Genomic DNA, 5,937 nt, shown 5'->3' with positions numbered 1-5,937 from the left:
CAGGACCCTCTTCTCTCATTCACTCTACTTCCCTTTGTGCTGTCAGAGGCTGTTGCCGTTCATAGGTGGCATCTGAGAGTGGCTCTGAGGTCCGTGTTTACAGCCAGCTTAGCACACAGACCTTTCTTCATTCTAATCAACCTGCAATTCTCTCTTTTATAACTGGGGAGGCAAACCCCCTCTGCCTTAATAGAACTCTGCTTCCTGCACTTTGTCCTCCAAGGCTTAAATTTATCATGTGTACTTTGCTGCTGCTCAGGCTTCTCCTCAACAGTCCGTGTTGTCTATTACTGTGTATAAAAATGATCTGTGTTGACACAGGACTGAGTGGGCACTTTGTATTATCATCTCCAGCATTTGCCTGTATCCTTTATTTCAAGCAACAAAAGCGTATTTCACAGTAAGGTGGTTTCTTGAAAGATTTTCCACTGGCAATTCGTCTAAAACAAGATGCTGCTAGAGAAGTCAGAAAGCTGGGTTTCTTCAACCCATTCAGCAAAGTTACTGAGGAAATTGCTCCAGGCTTTGAGGCTGCTGCTGAGGACTGAGGTGCACATTGTACTTGCAGGGTTCCTGATCCCGTTGGTTAATGGGAAGGGGAACCACCCCTCTTTCAGGGCTCGCTGGGTGCTTATTGCAGTGTGAGGGCCCCTGGGAGCAGGGCAGCAAGCTGCAGTGCTTCATCCGAGCTCTCTGGTGTCACCAACAGCCCCTGGCCTGGCCTGCCCTGCCCTCCCTGCAGCCCACCATGCACACCAGCCTCGCTGCTCCTCACCACCTCACCTCGGTCTGCCATGAGCAGGGACGTGCCTGCTGTGCACCGTTCTCTCTTCTGCGGCAGCACGCTCATACCACTGCTGCTGGATGAACTGTTTTTAATTATCCACTTTGGACTTCTGTGCACAATAATCAACAGTTAATTGCAAACAATCAGACAAATTGGTGATCTAAGGAAGGAGAGAAGAGTGACAGAGTGGAGCAGGGACTTAAGCAGGAGTTGACTCCAGTGATTGGCACGGCTGATGGCAAGCAGTTGTTTGGAGTAGAGTGGGCTTGATGAAAGAGGGGCTGCAGCGAAAGCCAAAGCATGTCGTCTTTCCTCTGTCCCTGAAGCATCTTCACTTTGCAACTTGCTTCTGCTACACCGCCTCCATTGTAAGACAATACGGATTGGTTTTGCAGGCAGTATTGTTTGATTCCAGTAGTCTGTGGGGAAAATGACTCACTGGAGAATGGCGAATTAGAAGGCTTAAAAAGTAGCAGCAATGCTGCTACTTTTCCTGGAGTTGCCTACACGTTCCCAAGTGTCTCGGAGGAGACCTGTCAGGATGGAGATGAGCTCCAGCGAGATGAAGACCTCAAAGAAATGGCCCAGACATGTGGCATGATCACAGCTGGAGCAAAGTCTATCCAGGAAGATCAGACAAGTGCAGGAAAGAACTCATGAGCCTGAGGCTGATGTTTCACTTGCAGTGCAAAAGGGCTGGCATGCTCTGCATTTTACCCCACTCTTATTTATATTTTGATGTCAGCATTAGCAATTAAAGAGAATGAAGGGGTCATGTCTGTTCATTTTTGATTATTTTTGGTTGCCATATTCTCAGGTGTGGTTGGTTAATTAAATTTTTTTTAATTAGTGAGAGAGTGCTATCTTTTTTTCTAAAATTATTATTATTTTTCAACCGTGCTTGCTCAGTACCCTGCAGGCACGTAGAGGAGACTGAGCTGTTGTTACATCTCCCCACGACCGCCCAGCCCCCACCTGACGCGTGTTCGCCCCGGGGTCCTGGGCGTTTCGGCAGCCGATTCCACCCGCGGGGCTGCCGGCGGCGGGGACCGGGCCCGCAGCGGGAGCCGGGCGCTGGAGGCGCCGCCCGCGGCCGCCGCTGCGGGAGCTGCGCACAGCCGGGCCGGCAGGGGGCAGCGCTGCCCCGGGCAGCCCCGCCGAGCCGCCCCGAGCCGGGCCGAATGGTTCCGAGCTGGGCCGAGGCGGGCCGAACGGTTCCGAGCCGAGGCGGGCCTCACCGCGCCGAACCTCGGCGAGCCGTTCCGAGTCGTGCCCTGGGGCCGTTCCCGGCCCAACACTAGTAACCGGTTTTCCAGGCTGTGCTCCAGGCGCCTTGTGAGTTATAGCCCTGCTCCTGCCATGTGCCCTTGTGGTGTTTTCTTAGGGTTTAAAATATTAATTAAGAAAAAAAAAAAAGCCCTTTTACAATGCATCACTATATTAAACTTATAACGCTATAAATCGGCACCGTAAAAGTGTAACTCGAGGGCCGGGTGTTAGACAAACCTGATACACTGCTGGGGGAACAGCGGAGATCTTAACAACCTGCATCATGGATGAGTTGCTGCAATGTACATAAAACTTACTATTTTGTACCCCTATTAGTTGTTTTTTTTTACAATATTTTCAGGGACTAAAAGAATTGCGAGCAATACAAACAAGCAAATCAATTCAGAAAAATAAAAGTTGACGTGAGCTTGCATCCAAGAAGTGAGTGACAGTTCAGGCTTTTTTATTTGTTTGTTTGCTTATTTGAAGTGGTTTGAGAAAGCTGAGTTAATTTAAAAATATTTTCCTTCTGATTTCTTTCATTTCTTTGCTTCCCGCATGCAGGTCAGGATGGGCACTGCTGTGTAATGAAGACATGGTCAAATTGGTTATTCTATAATATATTTTCAGTCTGATCTCCAATTTGTACCCCTTCAAATGAAAATCACCTGGTTTGATGCCTAGTGCTTTTTTATGTTCACAGTTTATTCCAAGGGGCTTATTCTGCCCGTCTTCCCCCACAGAGGAAAAAATACTCTCTTGGTTTGTCCATTTTGTTTTGACCTTCAAAGCTTTAAGTCCTTCCTTTCTCCTCCTCACTAGAGGAACCCTGGCAAGAACTTTTGCAACCATAAATAGTCATGTCATTGTAAAGCAATAACATGGGCAGTAGCTCTCCCTCCCTGGGAGAGGTGGGCAAGGGTATACAGATTGTTAGTCTCCTTTTCTGTGTGAGGAAATGGAGAGCTGCACTTCATTTTGAAGTTTCATGCGAGATCACAAATCAGGTCCTCTGGCAAAGAGGGGAAGCAAATGCTGAATATGCTGAAGTAGCTACCCATAGTGAAGAAAATCCTTTAATGTGAGCACAGTGTAGGTAATGCAGTATTTATTTACCACAAAGAGACTGTAAAAAGCACAGCATTGATTTCTTGGTTTTTATTTTTCAGGTCAGTTTCGTGGAGCTTGGTCTGTTGGGAGGATTTTTTGAGAAGCATCTCAATAGCTGCTGGCTGGGTAGCTTCAGCACTGACCCCCCAACCCAGGCGAGGTTTGCTGCTCGTGGTGTTCCAGGAATGACACAGGGGCTCCGGCTGGAGTCAGGCCAGGACATTAGATGAAACTGCTTTTGTGGCACTTCTGCTTTTTATGGCTAGAGGACAGATTTCCTGCTGTATCTCTCTGCAGCATTTGACTCAGTTGACCATGAAGCCCTGCTGGCCCCTGCTGAGGAGGGGGGTTGCAGTCCGGTGAGAATGGTTCAGCGGGGCATACCTAGTTAGTAGAGATGTGAACATCCATCCCTATTGCTAACTGCTGTCCCACAGCAACCTATGCTTTTCCCTTTTTGGTGACCCAATTGAGTGGAAAGTCATCAGTGTGGGAGACACTGCTGCAGCCCAGAACACTTTAAGAGCTCAAGACAGTCGTGCCATCCCCTCCTCTCAAGTTTTAAGAGAATACATAGTAAAGTTCAAAGTCTCAGTCCTTGAAAGCCTTAATAGCGTGCCTCAGAGTATCTAAAATGTCACATTATTGGTACTACCGTAATTATTAAGAGAGTCTTGCTGTTTTCTGCTGCAGCAAAAAGTTGGATGGGAAAGAGGTGGCTCTCTGATAACCTCCTCCAGTTGTTGTAAGCATTGGTCAGTGTCTCTCGGAAGTGTGGAAAACACTTTCCTCACCTGGGACGGTTTACGCTTTCCTTACAGAGATGCCCGGTGTCTGCAGGTTGCCTTGTATTTCACACAAGTGGGGAATGTTCACTGCCTCTGTCTGGAACATCTGTCTCTCCCGACTCAAGCAAGATAGCACTGTGTTTCACCAGCAGCATCGGGACTGGCCTTACCACCTTTCTATCCTACACATCAGCCTCAAAGTGATGGCAGGACCGCATGGGTATCTGTGCAGTGTATCATCTCACACACACACACACATCCCCCACATGCATAATGCTTATCTTTAATTTTGTGTACGTTTTAGCCATGCACTTTCTAAAGAGGGTTAAAAATGTCAATTGAATTCAGAATAAAGAGGTGGAAAAAAGTGTTCTGAGGTACTCACAAGGCTGGTAGTACTAACAAGAGAGACAATTCCTGGCTTTCTTTGGCACTGAAGTTAATTGCAGGCATCTAGGGTTTAAAGACCTTGTGTTATTGATGGGGGTGTGTTAGCAACAGGAGGCTCTAACACTAAACTGGAATTTAGCATGTACAGTAGGTTGTCAAGAGAAAGAAATAAGAACAATGGAGACTGTTATTATCTTTTATTATTATCTTTTAATTCCCCCCCATTTTCTTTCTGCATGTTCTCTCTCAGCCCTCTCTCTTTCAATAATTACAATAATCAACTTACAATGATAACAGAAATAATCTCCTGCAAGATAGCTAAACAAACCATGTTATCTGTACTGAACTGTGCTCACTTACAGTAGGTATATCACTTATTGAAAAGCTAATAAAACTTTAATTAAAAAAGCATGTAGGTTGTCAGTTAAGATGTAGAAATGGTGTGCAAACACATGCAAAGTGGTCCATAAATTGCTCGGTATTTGATAGAGTGGGTAGGAGGGCAAACCCACCCCAAACCAAACCAAACCAAACTAAACCCTCCAGGGTTGAGGCACTCTCTTTATGTTGCTCTATACAGAGCACTAATTTCCTGGGAATTCAAAAGCAGGGGGAGGGGAGAATCCTCCCTTGAGCGACAATCACATCCACCCACCTCCACCAGTGCTGGGAGCAAGCACACAAAAGTTAATTAAAGATTTTGCATCTCCCCACCACAGTGCAGTGCTGGAATGATAGCTCTGGATCCAGAGATAAACTAAAACTCTCCCACACTCTGTCACTAATACGCCTTCAACTTTGCCCTGGAGGCACCACCTCTGGGGATTAGATGTTTGGTTTCCATAGTGTATTTGGGCCTTGGCCTCTCTGCTAGGACTGAAAGTGAGAGGAGTGTTGAACATCAACCTATAGGTAGATGCTTCCCTCACAGGAGCAGGGCTGTAGGTAATTACCTAGTCATGAGTCATGGTGGCTTGAGAGGACTCCAGGTTCTCTATTTGAGTTGTTTGTTCTAAACATATAAAGAGTGTTTCACATAAAGGCTATTTGGCATAGAAATGACGAAGAATTTCTGCACAAGTGCTGTGAATGTAAAACAATTTTTCAGCTGACCAAAGTGGAGGGTTTGCTGGAGCCAATTATGATACAGCGAAAGTCCTCAACACCACTCAGTGCCCTGAGTTTGCCTTGCTCCCCATGGCTTTTCCCCCTTGTAGTTCTGGTGTGAATCCTGGCATGGTCTGCTCATGGACTTTGCACTCCTGTTTCAGGCCAAGAATGGTGGCTTCATCTGTCACTTAGGAGATGGAAGTGCATACCCTTCACCCAGACTTTTCTCCAAGCTCTGTTGCTGCAGGGCATCACTGGGAGAAAATTTCAGCAGTGACGGGATGATCAGCACAGACCAACAGTTGTGCTTTGCACCTTTCTCCTTGGTAAATAAGCAACCGCCTCCTGGGATTGTGTTCTAGTACAGAGAAGACCTTTTGGATAACAGCATGATAAATGCCTCTGTGGTGTGAGGACATCCTGAGACAGTGTCTGAAATTCCTTCCTCTTGGTTCAATCATCAGCTGCAGCTGTAATGAGTGG

At 46.7% G+C, this 5,937-nt stretch overlaps 1 long non-coding RNA gene across 1 annotated transcript; it reads left to right on the top strand.

Moving 5' to 3' along the window:
• The first annotated feature begins 1,908 nt into the window (after positions 1-1,908).
• On the top strand, positions 1,909-5,005 carry LOC110359759 (uncharacterized). Its single transcript, XR_010471957.1, has 3 exons — positions 1,909-2,122; positions 2,418-2,497; positions 3,226-5,005. It is a non-coding gene; the product is annotated as an uncharacterized LOC110359759 (long non-coding RNA).
• The last annotated feature ends 932 nt before the right edge of the window (positions 5,006-5,937 follow it).

The sequence above is a fragment of the Columba livia genome, chromosome 3 (genome assembly GCF_036013475.1).
Source record: "Columba livia isolate bColLiv1 breed racing homer chromosome 3, bColLiv1.pat.W.v2, whole genome shotgun sequence".
In the NCBI taxonomy this organism is placed as follows: domain Eukaryota; kingdom Metazoa; phylum Chordata; class Aves; order Columbiformes; family Columbidae; genus Columba; species Columba livia.
This window is presented reverse-complemented; position numbering and strand designations above follow the sequence as displayed.